This window comes from Dunckerocampus dactyliophorus, chromosome 8 (assembly GCF_027744805.1).
Source record: "Dunckerocampus dactyliophorus isolate RoL2022-P2 chromosome 8, RoL_Ddac_1.1, whole genome shotgun sequence".
Lineage (NCBI taxonomy): Eukaryota > Metazoa > Chordata > Actinopteri > Syngnathiformes > Syngnathidae > Dunckerocampus > Dunckerocampus dactyliophorus.
Genome location: NC_072826.1, coordinates 516,449 through 535,724, shown reverse-complemented (window position 1 = coordinate 535,724; position 19,276 = coordinate 516,449). Strand labels below are relative to the sequence as shown.

The 19,276-nt window shown below is 42.0% G+C and overlaps 1 protein-coding gene across 11 annotated transcripts in view; it reads left to right on the top strand.

Moving 5' to 3' along the window:
- foxp1b (forkhead box P1b) overlaps positions 1 to 19,276 on the top strand; it is a 205,417-nt gene that overhangs the window by 79,986 nt on the left and 106,155 nt on the right. For 8 of the 11 annotated variants that reach the window (XM_054785295.1, XM_054785291.1, XM_054785289.1 and 5 more), the window contains one exon: positions 1,265 to 1,331. The exons of the other annotated variants lie outside the window; for them this stretch is intronic. The gene's annotated coding sequence lies outside the window, so the exon portion shown is untranslated. The remainder of the gene's footprint in view (positions 1 to 1,264; positions 1,332 to 19,276) is intronic. 11 annotated transcript variants of the gene reach the window in all.

Sequence of the window (19,276 nt, the reverse complement as noted above, 5' to 3'; positions counted from 1 at the left end):
TCTACGTGTGCTTTGTGGACTGGGGGGGGGGGCGCTCCGAGAGTACGGGATTGGTGGCGCGCTGCTACGTGCCTTTTGGTCCTTGTAAAACCTGAGCAGGAGCCTAGTTGGCATTGCCAGCAGGAAGTCCAGCCTGTTTCTTGGTGACCTTTGGCTTACGCCAAGGCTGCCCTTTGTGGCCCATTCTGTTCATTTTCATGGACAAAATTTCTAGGCGTAGCCAAGGCGTCGAGGGAGTCCAGTTCGGGGGCCTTAGTATCTGGTCTCTGCTATTTGCAGACGATGTGGTCCTGATGGCCTTCAGCGTTTACTGGGGAGGTTCGCATCGCAGTGTGAAGCTTCTGGGATGAGGCTCAGCACCTCCAAATCCGAGGCCATGGTTTTCAGTTGGAAAAGGGTGGTTGCACCCTCTGGTACACTTTATACACTTTTCTCAGACAGGCATTAACACTGTTTAAACATTCTCAAAGTTCAAATTTAGTTAGAATTTTAATGATCAACCTAGGTTGGGCACAAGAACTTATGGAGTGACTCACATGCATTTCACTCTTCTGGCCACGTCTCTTTGTCCTGGCGCCCTTAAGATGTAGCGTTTTTTTTTTAAATCCTTGTGAAAGCATTGCTCCTGTCGTCTTATTTTCCCCCTCCTCGCCCTACTCCTTGAACCGAAGACTCATTTATGCCGTAATGGCACCCTAAAGCCGGTTTGCTTCTTGATCTTCTATTGTTAATTGGCGGCTAGCAAGCAGCTCACACGGTTAGCTAGTTTGCCAGCGACCATTGACCAAAACAGGAAATGTCACAAAAGGAGATTGACAATGGCCTACAGCCAGTCAATCAGGATACAGAACACAATGGCCGGTTCTCCCAATCAGGACTTTTGTGGCTCTATATTTGGCTGGCAATTGTCTACTGTGGGTTCCTAATATCTCGTACAGACACATGAACGCATACTGAGACCAGGTGGAGGGACGACACCTTTACTGCAGCTACGCACGTCTTCAACTGTCACATGAGTTTACAACACCCCCTACTGGCAGCAGTAGTAAATACAATAACGGACACATACAACAGAGCACCGATGGATCGCTGTAACACACCACAAGGACACACAACGCGATGCGTGTTCATATGCTGTTAAAAACAAAAAAACATCCTTACACAACTTTTTAAAAAATCAGGTGAAAGGTGAACCGCAATGTAGCGGGGAAACACTTTGTTGCCAATTATGTCTTATCCACCATTTTTCATGTTGTTTCTGCAGGGTGCAGTCACTGCGTTTCCAACCCTGGAACAGAATATTGCTTTTAACAAGCAAGCCCTAATAAAAGGTAATGACACGTTTTCCCCAATGAATTTCTGTATGTGCTGTATGGAGATTGCATTCCCTTAACTGGATCATTCACGCGCTGTGATTGTTATGTTTACAGTAGCAGGAGGTATCTGGTTTACTTTCATACGTTTGCTGTGGCAGATTGTGTACCCAGTGTTAAGGCACAAACAGGTTCGCTTGTATTGAATTCAATACTAAAAATGTATGAACTCTCCAAAGTATAGGGACACAACTCATTTTAAGAAGTCAGTTTGATAAAAGCACTGTTGGGCTCAGGAGGTAGAGCAGGTCGTCCAGAAACCTGGTGGTTGGTGGTTTGATCCTCGCTCCTGGTGTTGTTGTGTCCTTGCGCCAACCACTTCACCCACCTTGCCTCCAGCGCTGCCCACACTGACGTATGAATGTGAATGAATGCTTGGTGGTGGTCAGAAAGGCCCTTTTGCGCCGAATTGGCAGCCACGTTTCCGTCAGTGTACCCCGGGGCAGATTACCACCACCAGTGTGTGACTGAGGAGTATGAATAATGGCTTCACTCCACTGTGGAGCGCTTTGGGTGCCTTGGCAAGCATATGAAATGGAATCCATTATTATTATTCTTATTATTTGCCTATCGAGAGGACGTTGCTTACCTTGGTTTATCAGACAGAAAAACACCGTCCCTGGTGGTGTGTGGTCATCAGCTACAATGATTATACTATTATTTTATTTGGACCTATTGCAGAGGAAAACAATTTACACAATGCAACTTATATTAACTCTACCTTTAACATGTCTTCTCCAGGATTTATAACCTCCAGAAATGAAACACAAACTAACCCAGCAGGCGGTTTGACATTTAATTTTTTGTTTCTTTTGTTTTTATATATTATAAAATAACTGCGCTACAATTGTTCCATTTTTTAGGTTCAAACTTATCCACAAAGCCACCAAAACAATTAAACCATGCACAGCTACAGTTGCTGGTAATAATTTAGGATATTTGGATTGTATTCTGAAACATTTTCTAGAAGTCTTTCTTAACTCATTCAATTCCAGACATTTTTCAAAATTCAACCACTTCAGTAGCGGCCATTTTAGACCATTTGGACTGATCTTTCAAGGCACACAGAATGCTGTGCTCTATGGTTATGTGAACATGGAACGTACCGAAAGAAAGATTAGGCTCCCGTCTTTCATCAGAAAAAAAAGTTTGTTTCTACGTTTTTCCGTTCTTTAGTAATCAGCAGTAGAACATAGGTAAGTTTCAGGAAAATATCAGTTGCCAACTAAAAGGGAGAAAAACAGCTTTTTGTGAAAAGATACATTTCAAGCTTAACTTTCACTTTGACACAATTTTTTTTTGCTTTTGTGAAAGCTCAACTATGTAAACAACTATACCAACATAAACAACACAAAAAAGGGCTTCTTTTACATCAAAATACCAATTTATTTACAAATATAACACTATGAACTATTTACAATTTTCACATGGGGAACTGAACTGTGCGTGTGCCCGTGTGCGCGTGCATTAAACTTTCCCTACAATGCGTAACCTTCTGCTCGCTTCGCTCCTGCATGCTCTCTCACTTCCTCCTTCCTGTCATGTGTGATTTGTGCATTAACATCCATCCATCCATCCATTTTCTATATGGCTTCTCCTCTAACATGCTGAGCTCTTATCAAATGCACTTCTGCCACCTTGTGGCCTCTTTTTGCCTCGCGCAAAAAAAAAAAAAAAACAACTGTCTTTCTCCTATTTCTAGTCAGGAACTGATATTTTCCTGAAACTTACCCATGTTCTACTGCTGATTACTAAAGAACGCAAAAAGGTAGAAACAAACTTTTTTCTGATGAAAGACGGGAGTCTAGTCTTTCTTGGGGTAGGTTCCATGTTTATGTAGCCATACAACACAACGTTGTGAGATCAGTGAAAATCGTGTAACATGCACTGAAGGGGTTGTCTTTCCAGAAATGGCAGGGATGGAAAGACTTAATGGGGCTTGTAAAGGCAAAGTTCTGTAACAAGTATGATAATCCAAGGTAACACTCTTACAGTGTTTTGATGACACTGCTTCAAAGAAAAATAAAAATAAAAAAGAAGTTCCCTCTCGGTAAAAATAAATAAAAGGATTGCGGGCACATTTAGGACCTCCGTTAAATGTACTTCGACTGCATTTATTGCTTGCTTTAAATGCAATTTCTTTATATCAGCATCAGACTGAAATTGCCAAGTATTAGTATTTGGCTCGGTAAGCTTCTAATTCACTGGCATTTACAGCCGTCTGTTTTTCAATGCATTTATAACACTTCGATTCGACAAAGCTCTTTAATCGCTTACGCCAAGGTTGGCGCATAATAAACAACTGTAGCAACAGTGCCTCATGGGGGGGATTCTGGCACTTACAGTGTTGCTGCTGTAGTACCTTAATCTATTCTCTCAGCATGGCAGCCATTGTGTGAATCCCTGGCTGGCAGAGTAAACACATGACACTTTGGAAGGGAAACATTCTTCTCTTCCAAATAGGCATTGGAGACACAATCAGAAACGTACAGCGACAACTTGCTTGTGTCTTTGATTGAGATCATAGGACGTGTCAAAGCTTTCTAAACACCGCCAACAGACTCTACTGGCATGTAATGTAGCAAACTGCATTCCAGTCACCTTAGAAGTCAAAAAAAGTGTTCACAGGCAGGAATGCAGTTTTCAAACGCCAGCGCTAAGTAGAGTCAAGGTTGTACAGTAAGTTAGATAGTGGTAAATGAAATGTCGTACAAAAGAAGAATAACCAAGCACTGACACTAACCACTGGGCCGATCTGCTGCCCACTTGATAGCAACTGCAAGCCGAAGTTGTGTTGTCAGGTGTACATTTTCAGTAAAACCTAAATGTCTCTACAGCAGTTGTACAAAAACTAAAAGACAGAGTCGGATGATATTGTCTGACATTATCGACTGATGTTGACATACAAATTAGATATCAGCTCATATTGGTATCGGATTTCCTGATGATAATGACATTGCTCCACACAGCAACAAGCTTGCTAGCTCAGTATTTCCGCGTTCTGGAACTTCCCAAGTTTTTCCTCTGCCTTGTAAAATATGCAATTAGCAGTGGAAGTGCTACTTCGCGGAAATTCATTGATCACTGTCAGGTGTGGCACCAATTAACCGTGATGAACGAGGGACGACTGTAGTTTGTTATGCTGCCTTGGTTAGCATTTCCGTCATTAAGCGTTAAAAGTGTGATGATAGCAGTAGGATTCAGTAAATAAGAAAACTAACTTCTTCAAGTTCGTAATCGTGTGAAAGTACATGACATCTTTTTTCGGTAACATTTTTCAATCACTCTGCTTTTTTCATGCATTTGCAGGTTCTGAAATGTGGTTGACCGAACAAACACAATGACTTCTTTTTTTCATTTCTGTTGGAAATGATATTGTGTCAACATCTCATTTGATCCTGCATCACCGTGCTTTTATGTGTATAGAAAATATACTGTATATTTTAGACAGTCACCTTTTTTGGTGAAAAAATGCTTTTGGTGTGGATCAATTTATTTTTCTATCAGTATCAAAGAGACTGTCTACACTGGATGTCTCAAACCCGTTGACTAGGACGTTGGATAATATCAGCCCGCTACCAACAGCTGCACACCTGTGTGAGAAAGAAATTGAATCAGGTGACGGCAGTAAGCAAAATCCATCTACAGATGAGTTGCCTTCACTGCAAGAGAAAACTCTTGGTTGGAATAACAGACTATGTAAGAAGTGAAAAGAATATAGATACTTTCTGTTTCCACCTTTTTGGTTGATAGATAGATAGATAGATAGATAGATAGATAGATAGATAGATAGATACTTTATTAACCACAATAGTCGCCCGCGTTGTTGTTGTTATTATGATTATGATTATCATGTTGTTGTTATTGTACCTGTTGTGAGATCATTTGAACTTGCAGTAAAAAGGCTGCCGTTTCTGCGATCAAGTCTGGCACTCGTCCCACCGAATAATTACCGACACCGAGCGAACAACGTAGAATACAACGTTCACAATTTAAATGTGTCTTCTTAATGCCTTGTATTTTTTATTTTAGTTCATTTAGCCATTTTTATGTTTGAAAATGCTTAATTTAGCAGAAAAATGCATAACATTTGCTTAAATATGCCTTTTCTTCTTACTAATTGGTACTAATCGTATTCAACCAGAAAACATGATTTATGAACTCATTCAATACCAAAGATGTATTTATACGCTTTTATAAACCTGAGCGCCCGATCCCAAGGATGTATTGATATACTGTACGTTATTTTTGCGCGGCAAAAAGAGGTGATGACGCAAGTGCATACTATAGGTTGACACTGTTAGAGCAGTTTTAAGCCATAAAAACAGCAGAAGTGCATTTGATAAGAGCTCGGCATGGATCTTGTGCATGTAAAAACACACTCAAATTCTAAACAGTTCATGGTGTTATATTTGTCCATTTATTATTTTGATGTAAAACAACCCTTTTCTCTATTGTTTATGTTGGTGTAGTTGTTAGATAATTTCACTGTCACAAAGGCAAACAAATTGTGTCAAAGTGAAAGTTATGCTTGAAATGTTTCTTTTCACAAAAAGCTGTTTTTCTCCCTTTTCTTGTTTTCGAGTGGCCTTTTATTGTGGCCAACCTTGGGCACACCTGTGCAAACAGCATTTCCATATGCCTAACTGAGGTGGCTGAATCATTCATTATGAATGCTAATTAACGCAGATTTGTGAGCGGGATTTGAGAGAAATTGGCCTTTAGTGCATACAAGTTTCACATCTTTGAGTTGAGCTCATGGGGAAAACACAATGCAAAACGTCATATGTATACGATATGATGCAGCATGTGACATATTGCGACTAATAAGAACATTTGTACACACTGCCAATGTATTTATGCCACCACATGGGAAAGGGGACATTCAATGACATGTGTAAGTTAATTCCTTAAACAGTCTTTGTGGCTGACAAGACAAAAGCCACACAATGGAAGTTATTGCAATGAAAGTGGAATGCCAAACACCATTAGCCAAAACATTTACATCATATTACAACAATGTTATTGTTTACTTGACCGTCCGCGTCCTGATATGGTTGCCTCCTTGTCAAAGCTGCCCAGAGCAGAACCGTGGGGGCCTCGCAGGGGGATGTTTGCAGCTGCCACTTCAACAATAAGAAACAAATGTCACAGCTTGGCAAAATAGCATGACTTTCTTAGCCTTACAGTACTTGACCTTCCTTTATGTTTGACTGTGGCTCCTCTGTGCGACTGATTTGTATTGTGAGATGTATCCCCACTCCTGGGTTCCCTCTTCTTGTTTTTCTTGCTTTTTCTCTGTCTTTGTTTCCATCTCCCCATCGATCTTATGTCCCTGCCCCGGTGTTAGCTGTGTGTATTGTGACTGATGGGCCTCTGTTTGCTGTGTTATTTAGCAGGAGGTGGCGTGATGTGTTTGGAGTGATTTTTGCTCTCCCCTCTGTGGCCAAGCAAAGGCCAGTTCAGCTGCAGGTCACAACCTGGACCAAAACTCTGTTTTCTTTCATTTTGATGCAAATTTCACATCTGGCCAGTCTTGTTGAAGCTAAAGACGTATGATGTCAGTGTTAATACGTGCAAATCCTAATAGGATATGAGCAATCAGGCCCTATCGCTGCCTGCCTGTACAAGTGCAATCCATTGAGAATACTATGACTGACTTTGGGGCAAAGAGGTCAGTCAACCCTGCTGTGCAGCGCTATCTGACAGAAGAAACGGGGTATTATCAGATGCATGGACTTTCTTTTCCCCAGTTGGTGGAGGTAGATGGCAACCTCACTTAAATCCTAAAATCCTCACGTTTATGATATTTGCCCAACATTATCTGTGCCTGTGGCTGAATGGGAGGACAGAACATGAGGAATGTAGAAGGTCATACTGCGTGATTTACACAGTGTAGAGCCCGCCAATCCCTGGGAAAATACTTGGTCTCGGATCAAAGAGACATCATGTGATGTGTTCATAACACTGACCTTTACATTCATGAATTTTACTTCTTCCTCACTATATGGAAAACAACGGTTTGAAATTCACGACAACAGAATGATTGTGTCTGACCGGAGGAGTTTAATGGAAACTTAAATCTTGGGAGGGGCCGCACGGTGGTCTGGTGGTTAGCATGTTGACCACGCAGTCACAGTCTGGAGATGGGAAGACCTGGGTCGATTCTCCCTTGGGCATTTCTGTGTGGAGTTTGCATGTTCTCCCCGTGCACATTCCAAAAATGAGGTTAATTGGCGACTCTAAATTGTCCATATGTATGAATGTGGGTGTGAATGGTTGGTTGTCTATATGTGCCCTGCCATTGGCTGGCCACCAGTTGCCCGAAGTCAGCTGGGATAGGCTCCAGCATACCCCCACGACCCTAATGAGGAGAAGCGGCATGGAAAATGGATGGCTGGATAAATCTGGGGAACCCAGGGCGGCATGGCCCAGGTGGTAGAACGGTGGTTTGATCCTCCATGTTGAAGTAACCTTGGCAAGATACTGAACCTGTCATCAGGAGGTCAGTGTGGTGGTAGGGTCAACGCGTTATTTTGTGAATGTGTTACTAACACAGTTGGAGTGTATGAACTCTTCAATACCAAAGACGTATTTCTAAGTTTTGATAATCCTGAACACGAGGGTTTTTTTTTGTGTGCGAGAGGCAGAACTCTCCACTAACGCATCACTTCAGAGCAATTTCAAGCCATAAAAACGGGCCACAAGGTGGCAGACGTGCTTTTGATAAGCGCTGGAGGGATCAGTAACCGGCCTTATGCGGAAGGCAGCCTGGTTTCTTGTAAACGTATTTACAGCCACAGTTGTGTAAACGTTGTAAAGCGTACAGATGCAGCCAACATCGGCACATTTCACGCTCAGATTTTTTTTTCTTCCCCCTGATTTCCGTAACTGTTTAACATTGTGCTGTGTGTGTTCATTTCTCAAAGTGCTTAAAAGCACCAGGAAGCTTAGTGACATGCCTCCTCACAATATAAATCTAGGAGAGAAAGTAAATGCAGCACTAGGGGGGCTTTTAAATATGAATTAATGAAATGCTGCTCAGGCACATCTCGAGGTGTAGTGCGATGTTTAAAAAGAAACGGCAGTGGGCTACTAGCTGTGGAGGTGCATTTGGACTTGGAGTCCTTTAATTAGAAGTGAGATATTAGCATTTCATCGGGCTTTATGTGGGGTGAGGGGATCGGCCAGCGACTGTGCCTTCATTAGCCAGCTTCTCTGTGTAATGAGTGCCGTCATTAGCTGATGGAGGGGATTTGCCCTAGCTTTACCTTGAAAGGCACATCTTTTACATACTTGTTAGGAATAAGACATGGAAATGGATTTTTTAATGAATGAAATAAGATGCCGCTTTTTTTGGAAATTGTAGTGCAGTTGTGGTCAGTTTTCATACGCTAATCATGGGCATGAATGCCACATGAATCAGTTTTTAATGATTTATTTGAACCCGTCTTTTTCCAGGCTGAATGTACGATGTTCATATTCGTTGATTTCTAAAAATAAGATTTGGATGTGCAATTTTTTAACTTATTTGGAATTTTCTCTACTCTTGGCCGCCGTTTCAACATGTTTAGTAGTCTTTGTGATGAGTTCTTCTTGCTGGTGGAGGGAGTCGAGTGGCAACCAGCTTTGTGGCCCAGAATTCCAAACATTATACGACAACCGGACCGGCCGGTTTTTGTGGCGGAAGCCGATATTATCCGACCTTCAAAACACAGCGGCTCGGCAGCCAATCCGATCCTGAGGATCGGATTAGACATCCCGAGTACAGAGGGTCATTATCATAGAGTCATCCCTCGTTTATAGCGGTTAATTGGCTCCAGACCCGACTGCGATAAATGAATTTCAGTAATGGGATTCAATGTTAATAAATGGAATATTTTCATACTTGGAGTCTAGAAAAGCTGTGTATTACTTTCTAAATATGTTTTTTTAAACATTATTAGAGCCCTGTAGACATGACATAACACCCCTATACTTACCTTTACACTCCTATTATTTATTGTTTACATCACATTGTGCAACTCTTATGCTGCAGGGACTCGAGACGGTCGCTAGCTAACAAGCTAGCAAGCTTCTGAGCTTAGCAGTTAGCCTCAAATTTATTTCCTCTGAACTTAAGAAGCCAAAATCCTCCCACCACGGACATGCCGTGGCTGACTTCATGACTTCATGTAGTGTTAAGGTAATGTCATGTAAGGTAATGCCTCAATGTTTTGTGTCATCACTGCCGCCTAGTGACCACAATACTACATTACACTTGTATTTCAATATCTTTTGACTAATAATATACCATAGTCTACCATAAAACAGCGATTGCTTATTTTTTAATTAATTCTGATTTAATAATTTCTGAAAAAAACCTGCGATATAGTGAGGGAACGATAATCAAACTGCGGTATTGCAACGAAAGACTGTACACACTTGAATATTTGAATAAATGCTGCTGAAGGTTCTAGAATGCCCTGAATGTCTTGACAAGGTGAAGCCCTTTGAAGTCCTCCATAATGACCATGAATGACTTCTTTCTCTGGTTTCTCTGTGGATTGCCCAATACTCAGATGGCAAAGTCCAAGAAACTCTACCAAGAGCGTATTTCTAATAAATATTCCAGAATGTTTAGTTCTTGGTAATTATAGTTCATGTTGCAAATTGTGTTTGTAGTCATGAAGCAGGTCAAGTTGGTCCCTCCAGGTCCTGACTCTAAGATGCTAAACAGAAGCACACCGCAACATATACAATAGCACAGCGTTGGGGTAGACCACGTATTTCTCACCGGCAACGCTGCTCTTTTGTGGTTTGCAGATTTATTTACCATTTTGTTGATGACGATGATGAAGTCAAAGAGAAGGGCGGATTGTTGTTTCTGACCCTAGTAATAAGCTCTACGACAACAGGCTCTCTTGTCTGAAAGGCACATTAGAAAAATAACGGTCATACTTTGCACTCACAGCGACAGCATGAACATAGTCATTGTATCATACATTAAGTCCAATAGTTGTCCTTTGCCTTCTGTACAATGTAACTATTTGCAGTTAACAAACAGCCAAATGGCTTCAAGGGTAGGGTGACAATAGCACTATGAAATATTCATGTTACTGGGATTTGCCCTCAGTCATCTATGGCCAAACCTTGCAGATATATTGAAACAAACATGTCAGAATACCCTAGCGCTTCCAGTTTCCCCTGCACAACAACTACTTAACCTGTACCCTCGCTGTCTGGCCACATATGTGGTCGAGGTTTTACTTTGATGCCATTTTGTAGCACAATGTAAAAAATAAAATAAAACAAATCTAAACAGCAGGTACTTATGCGGACAGATCATTTCTTAACGGTTGCCAATTCCCACCTCATGACTTCAAACAATTGCACAATCTGTAAGTCATTTCAAGGTCTGGACAAAGACCCAATGTCAGATGGAAGAAAACTGGTTAGGATGTTCGGGAACAACCCAGGAACCACCGAGGCTCAAGTCTACCATGAACCGGAATTTACGGGAACACCAGTGTCAAGGTTCCCAGTGAAGAAGCCCCTCCCCCGAAGTCAACACCTTTAAGCTCAACTGCAAATTGCATCTGCCCACATGGATAAGCCAAATACCCTCTAGACAAACCTTTTATGGTCAGACGATACGAGTAAGCTTTTTGGCCACAATGGCAAGGAATGTGCTTATAAACAAATCTAAGAACCAACTACCAAGCATGTTGGTGGTTTGCTGTCAGTGGTCCTGGTGCACTGCACAAAGTGGGTGGAATAATAATGAAGAACTACATGGACTACATGTGTTCTGTTCATTACTTTTATGGAGATAGTTTCTAGAGGGGATCCGGTTTGGTGACTGCAGGTTTGGGTCTCCCCTTTTACAGATAATTTGGTCCTGCTGGCTTCATGGGGCCGTGATCTTCAGCTCTTGCTGGAGTGTTAAGTGGCCGGGATGAGAATCAGCACCTCCGTGTCTGAGTACGTGGTTCTCATCCGGAAAAGGGTGGCGTGCCATCTCCAGGTTGGCAATGAGATCCTTCCCCAAGTGGAGGAGCTCGAGTGCTTTGAAGTCTTCACGAGTGAGGGAAGGATGGACAGGCGTATAGGTTGTCTGCAGTGATGCACACTCTACATCGGTCCGTCTTGGTGAAGAAGGAGCTGACCCCAAAGGCAAGGCTCCCAATTTACCAGTCGTTCTACGTTCCTACCCTCACCTATGGTCATGAGTGTTGGGTAGTGACTAAAAGCACGAGATAAGTACAAGTAGCCAAAATGACGGCTGGGCTCTCCCTTTACAGATAGAGTGAGAAGCTCTGTCATCTGGGAGAAACTCGAGTCAAGCCACTGCTCCTTCGTATTGAGAGGAACCAGGTGAGGTGGCTCGAGCATGTGGTTCAGATGAATGTCTCCCCGGGGAGGTATTCAGCGCAAGGACCCAGGGAAGGACCCAGGACACGTTGGAGAGACTATTTCTCACAGCCGGCCTGGAAGCACCTCGGGATCCCACGGGAGGAGCTGGGCAAAGCAGACCGGGACAGGGAAGTCTGGGCTTCTCTGCTCAGGCTGCTGCCGAAGAAGATGGATGGATAGGTGGAGGACAATGTCCAAATTATTCAGATTTACCTGAAATCTACAAAAATTGAAACTTGTGTGCTTGTACACTTCCAACAGGACAATGATCCCAAACACACACCAAAAAGGCTAAGTTTCTGAACTACCTTGAAACTACCATCCCTAAGCAAAGCCCCGATCCTCAACCTTATTGAACATGTTTAAAAGGCAGGTGGCATTTCTGTCAAGAAGACTGATCAAATATTCAGCCAGAATGATGTCAGAAGGGAGTTGATTGATCACGCTGAAGGTTTTTAGTGTTGTCCGTGCATGTGTGTGTTAGTTTTCATTTTTCCCTGAGCTCATATTTCTCCTCTCTCGTTGAGAAGAATTATGTTATATTTTTGGGTAGCAGGTTACTGTTTGCTTGCTTGAAAGTTTACCAGATCAGCAAATTTTAATAATTGTGATTTCAGGAGTAAAAGGTTTGTATGTTCTCTGTAAGCGGCGTTATGGATTATCCTAAATGACCTTTTTTGTAGCACGGTTAGTGAGTGAAGTGTAGTTGGTCCAGCAGGTGGTGGGAAGAAAAATACTGATACTTATTTCTTACTTTATTTAGTCAGTACTCTTTGATTTTCCAGGTCTGAGGAAAGTAGTCTTAAAGCTGTAGTGCTTCATTTGAAACACTCAACGTTTACCCAAGAACCCTCATTGGATAAAACATGACAGAAAATGTGCCATTGCTGCTGCGCGTGTGTGTGCGTGTGTGCGCGTGTGTGCACGTGTGTGTGTACTTGCAGCAGTCATGACAGTCAGAGCTGTGGTGTTTTCTGTGATACGGACGTCTCGCTTAAGCCTTTGATGGAGACTCAATTTTCAGAATCATGCATGAAGTGATTTGTAGTTTATTGATGAGGGGTTTTTTTTAAGTGGCAAGTGTGGCAAATTCCATCTTTGATCTCCTGGAGTTTGGGAAATGTATTCTGAGTGTGTGGAACTCTCCAGGTGAAATACCCCAATCTGGCTACGGCGCACACCCCCCCTCGCATGCGCTGAAACTCGTCATTTCGGAAGAATATCCCGCCCCTTTTTCAAAATACATATTTGTTTTGGATGTTTTCACGGAGAGTCTGCACGGTGATTCCAGATGTTCATTAACAAAACCGGGTATTTGTTTTCAACTTCAACCAATTACTTTGATATGCTAATTACGGTGTAATTTAATTTGAGTCCTGTAATGATGATGCTGTTATTATGGACATAAATGATGCAGTTAAGCTGAGCATAATCTCATTTGCATACTGTACATGCCAGTAAATTAAACCCTTTCCTGTGTTGCTTCAGCTTTAATTTTCCACTCCTTTTCACACAGCATCCCTCAGCCCCGGTGCTTAATAGCAGGCCAGCTTGTTTGATGTCGACAGCTGCTTCCCCTCACTAAATCTAGTCACAATATGTAGTACATAAAGCCTCTCATTATAACTCTAAGTGCTCTTTTAAGAAGTTCGCATTAATAAGCCGGCAAGCTATTTATACTTTGTAGTGACAGAAAAACACGCCTTGTCGTTACCAAGCTTTCATCCACAGCTGATTAAAAAAACAAACTACGTGTGCATGAATAATGTGGTTTTACATCATTTATTTTATTTGGACTCTAGTTTGATCCACCGTATTGCCAGAACGATCATATTAAGATGATATCAATATAATAGTTGATGGAATAAGTAAATATGCACGGTGTATCTGCTTGTAAAAACTTACTTAAGTACTTAACGTACTTAAGAAAAAACACGATTGACAACATATTTGAGGCAATCTGACTGTGATTATACAGATTCCTGTCTGACTTCCTTTTGGGTTCAGAGGATTCATGGAGGAGGGGGAATGGTTTAAGGACTTTTTTAACACTGGGAACACCATCGCCCTTCACCGTTTTTGTACCATGAGGAGTATTATTTTTCTGCTGGACAATCTTCCCTGTTAGTCTCTAATTGGCTACATAAATCCAGTCCATTGGGGGTGAGAAATGTTTGGGTGTCACACCGTGTAATCTTCACCCTTATTTACCAATTCATTAAGATTCATTGATGCAGGCTCGGTGAGAGGAAATGACAACATAAATCAGGCCTCCAACATAATGACCCTAATCAGTTGGGAATTGCAGAAAATGTCATGATTAACTGCGTCTGTGTATTAGCGCCACTGCGTAGTGTCATTTTGCTGCTTTATGAGTGGGACGTGTCCTCCTGACAAGGGCTGTATTTAAAACACATAAAATAAGAAAGAAGGAGAGGTTGTTAAAACCTGATACTACAAAGGTGTATAAAATGCAAAAATCTATGTGAGGTCCTTGACTCGTTTTGTTTGACCGAAGTCGCTTCCTTTTTAGCATCTCCATCCAATCACTGGGAAGCTTCACGGGCTTAAAGGAGCCTGATGCGTTGTTAAAGAAAATTAACTTAACTACACTGTTAACCCGTCACGCTACACCACCGGTTGTTTTTGTTAACTTAATGTCTGTGTAACTTAGTGCATGTACTTATTTTTAATGCACAGAGGAACCTCGGTTAGCGTGTTTTCCGGTTAACACCGAAAATGTACAACTGAATTTTGCCTCGGTTTGCGTACATTGTCCAGTTTACGTGCAACATGGCACGCATCTTGTCACGTTATTAATACACTGCGTGAGTCCAACTGTGTTCTTAAAAAAGGCCTTGTTAGCAGCCTATTAGGTCGCTACTACATGGAAACAGGAACCGGAAGTCAGCTCCGTCATCCGTCTGTGATTCTGTGATGTCATCAGCAGTTGACTCTGTAGTTTTTTGCTAACTAACACAGTTCCAGACCTTGTGGCACGAATTAATGGCGCTAGCCATGGTTCCACTGGACTTTGCCCACTACCAAGACCAGTTATTTAATACAAATATACAATATAAATTAACCAAGCTTGATAACTTACGAACCAGGAACCAGTATTTCTTAAGTTCAGTGCTTTAAAAATAGTGGTGCACGCCTCTCTGGTAGGGCGGCACGAGGTGTTGGATTCAATGGTGCAAAAATACCTTTGAAATCTTTGGAATGAAATAATGATACAATTGTCTCTTCTGTATTCGAAAAATTGACCTGGTAAAACGGGGCACTTGGTCACCCTGCAATAGGCTTTACATGCTTTCAGGTGAACACTTTCCACAGCTCAACAAGAGACAGACCCGGCACATTGCACGTCCTGATGGCAGGAGCTACTTCATGACTACGGCATGATGGAAAATAATGGAGAAGCACGGCTTTAGTGCGATCGGCTCTGTTGTGCCACAGATCTGAGTTACTAAAATAGCGAGCTTCAGAGCTTTGGAAAAAAAAAAAAAGATTAGGTTACTTGTCAGCTCACACAGAGGACATGTGCCCCCAAAAGACATCAGTTCTAATAATATTGTCCCTTCTTTACATGGGGACACAATATTAATTAGACAAGTTCGTTAAGGCTAACCTTGGTTTTCCCAGGAAAATGCATCTGACACATTTCGTCTGTGCAAGTTGGCATTCCCGTACCCATGGGAGCATCCCTTACATGAATTCCCATAAAGATGATTAAAACTATATGACACACTTAAGTAATGTTAAAACAATAAGTGGCTTTGCCGATCCCAAAGGATGGTGATGGACCCAGGATGTTTTTCTTTGGTAACGGGTGCTCTCCTGGTCTAATTGCTTCAATGAGATGGGGGGGAATTGGTCTGAATTTTCCTTTATGTCGGCCTTGTGGTCAGAAGGCGAGCCCCCACTCTCATCATGTATGTCACTTTGCTGCGGTGTTACTGGGCATGCGCCACGTGCAAGTGGAGATGATCAAAGTCAAATGAAGGAGAGTTGCTGAGAAATTGTGTGGGGAACAACTCCTAAAAGAGGCGCAAAATCCCAGAATTACTATTCCATTCGTGTACAACCAGATTTAAACTCATTAGGCTTTTCTATTTACTTGCTCTCCATCCGCCCTAGTTGTACTAAAAATACCGTGGCCTGCCTTACTTTGCTCCAGTCTGTCATTGTCTCGGCACAGGAGGCCTTTATGCTGAGTTGTTGTGCAAAGGACAAAGTACACGTAAGTAAGTAAGGCACCATTAGAGTCTGCATTTTGATATCATTCATTTGATTTGTCTGAGCTTGCATCTTAATATATAAAAAATATACATATATATTACTACTACTAATATTAATAATAATAATAATTAGAGATGTCCTATACTATGGGCCCAACCATATTATTGGCCCGGCATTGACATAAAAGTGTAATATTGGTTGATACCGGTATCTGGTTTTTCCCTAGAATGAAAAGTGTTGTAGGGCCTACGGGCTCCCGTACATGTCGTTTTTGAGGCATCCAGCCGTGCCAATACGTGGACGCACTTTGCACGTCCTGTGTTATTCCGTGCAGTCGGAACTGGGCTTGATATGTTGAAACCATGGGCGTGGGCGTGCTGCAGATAGCAACACCGTTAGCTAACCCAGCACGGTCCCTAATAATAATGAATTGATTTTATATAGCGCCTCTTCACAAGGTAACCAAAGTGCTTCACATTGAAGTGAACCCATTATTGATTCACTCACTAGGGTTGGGCATCGAGCATCGATGGGAACCGGGACTTGCATTCCGATTCTCCCGGAATCATTCATAAAAACAAAAATCTATTCTTATGTTTGGTGACCCAGCTTGCCGAGCGGCAAAAATGGCTGCATAACACCAACCAAGAAGAAGCCGGCGAACGCCCACGAAGAAGAAGCAGCAGGAAGCGCTTGTGTGCGTCAGTTTCAGCCATGGACAGCCTGGGAACGCCTTTGTGTCCTCTCGGTGGAACTGGAAGAGGTGGTGGAGGACCAGGAAGTCTGAACTTCCCTACTATGAGTGCTGCCCCCGTGACCCGGACAAGCAGAAGAAAATAGATGGATGGATATTATTTTATATTATTATGATATTTTTGATGTCAACTAAAAATCCACCTTTGTTGGCAAGCTTTCTAGTTTAACCTTGTTCTGTGCGAGGATTTGCAGTCAACAAGTTTACATACGCTCATCATTTAGGCTGGGAACCTCAGGGTACCCCACGATACGATTTGCCATACGTGGCTCACGATAATGAAAATACCTCCATACAGTGGAAGGGTGAAACAAAACCAAAAAAAGTATTTCATAGTTTATATTTTGCAACCTTCAGCTGGGATAGGATCCAGCTTACCCGTGACTCTCCGGACAAATGGCCGCCCACCTCGAGTTCTGTCCTGTTGCAGTGAACACTTCACTGATGACTGCTATGAAGGAACACCTTTACGAGAAGCATTTGGCTTGAAAGTACAGAACGAATGAACACATTTTGGAAAAGGATGCTATTCCCGATGGGGTACACGGGGGAAAGAAGAACGATATCAGAGTTTCCACAGAAGAGAGTAAGTCATGTCTTATTATTTACGTTGTAGTCTAAACGCTACAAGCCTGCTAAGCATTATACATGTTATGTAAACTTCTTTTCACAGCGATATGTTGACGGCGGGGGGCGGGGATGGCGGCGGTGGCGAAATGCACAATAAAACAAGACTATAAAGACCCCTTTATCTCCTTAAGAAGCCGATAAAAAACAATCCTTGAAGGATAAGCAACTCCACAGTCATTTACACTTACCATCCTGTGTTTTGAAGGCAACCGATCTTCATCTCCATGTCTTAAGTTCATGTTCTGCAAGTTCTCTGTTTCAACTGCAGATGTTTCTCCCTTCTGGAAAACTATTGACACATCACTCAAATCGCTATAATGACGGTAAACATCCTCCGTCTCGAACACCGCTACAGTCATGGAAAAAAATGATTGACCACCCTTGTTTCTTCAGTTCGTGGTTCATTTGAATGCCTGCTACAACTAAAGGTACCTTTGTTTGGACAAATATAACAATGACAATAAAAACATCTCATAAGAGTTAATTTTTTTGGCAGTACAATGCTATAGCTATTCATGTAAGAACTTAAGTGATTTTGGTTATTATCAAGAAAAGCATGGAAGCTGCTAGATATCAGCTCTTAAATCAAACTCTAATGAGCTATATCTGTGATCATCTTTATATGTGTCCACACAAATGTACCTTTAGTTGTACCAGGCATTAAGATGGATCAATAAACTGAAGAAACAAGGGCGGTCTAATCATTTTTTCCATGGCTGTATGTTTGTGTAGCTGAGAAGCTCAGGGAGGGGTCTCCTGCGGATGCCCAGAGGCAGGACTAAACACTGTGAGACTGCGTTTCAGTTATATGCTGCCAAAATCTGGAACAGTCTTCCAGAAGATGTGCGACAATCCTCAACTCCGACAATGTTCAAATCCAAGCTGAAAACACTTCTATTCAACGGTGCTTCTGACAACTGAAACTATTTTATCTGCACTCTTTGTTTTTGTTTTATGGAATGATTTATGGAGTTTTATGTCATGATTTTAGAATGGTTTTATGTTTTTTTGGAATGATTTGATTTTTTTTGTAAAGCACTTTGAATTACCTTGCGTAGCAATCGCGCTCTATAAATAAACTTGCCTTGCCTCGCCTGAGAGGTGTCACTTCCGGAAATGAGGCTGAACATGGGTGGCGCCATGAACTATTATTGTCATTTTTGCGAGAGTTACCATTCGCTTTCAAAAATGCAACAATGTAGAACACAATTACAAACAATACATTTAAGCAGAGTTGATCAATCATTTAAGTGCAGTACTCAATTCAATTGTGTTCTGTCAGGTAATGTTGCAGTGAGTATCCCACTGTGAAGTCCATTGGCATATTGTGTTTCCGTGAGCCTAGCTACTGAATAATTAAACAAAGTGAATGTTTAACACGTTTTTGTAAGTCGGTGCTGTGAGGAGCCACTGTTTACCTGTCTTGCTAGACAATGTTATTTTGCTTAGATGATGGTGCCTTTCCATTGGAGACCACCTTGTTGGCTGCCCATCCCACCATAACCCTGATTGTCCACATTCATGGTGCCTTGCTATGCAGCTGCAACAAATTCCACAAGAATAACCTTTTGTTTATCTGGACTGCTGTCTAGCTGTTTATTTTAGCCAGAGCTGCATTTGCATCAGCATTGACTCCCTAAAGATCAACTGCTCCCTCCTCCAATCCTCAAACCTGTTTACACTATGCCTACCCTTAAAGTCACCGAGGATATTGGCTGATCATTGCACCTGGTTAATATTAAATGGTGCTTGCAAGGAGGTGTGTTTGTTCATAAACACAAAACCTGCTCCCCCTGTTTACTGTAGCCATGGCAGCAATCACTTATTAAACAAACCAATACTTTGTAAGCCTGAGTGGTCTCCTCATGCACTCCCCGCATGT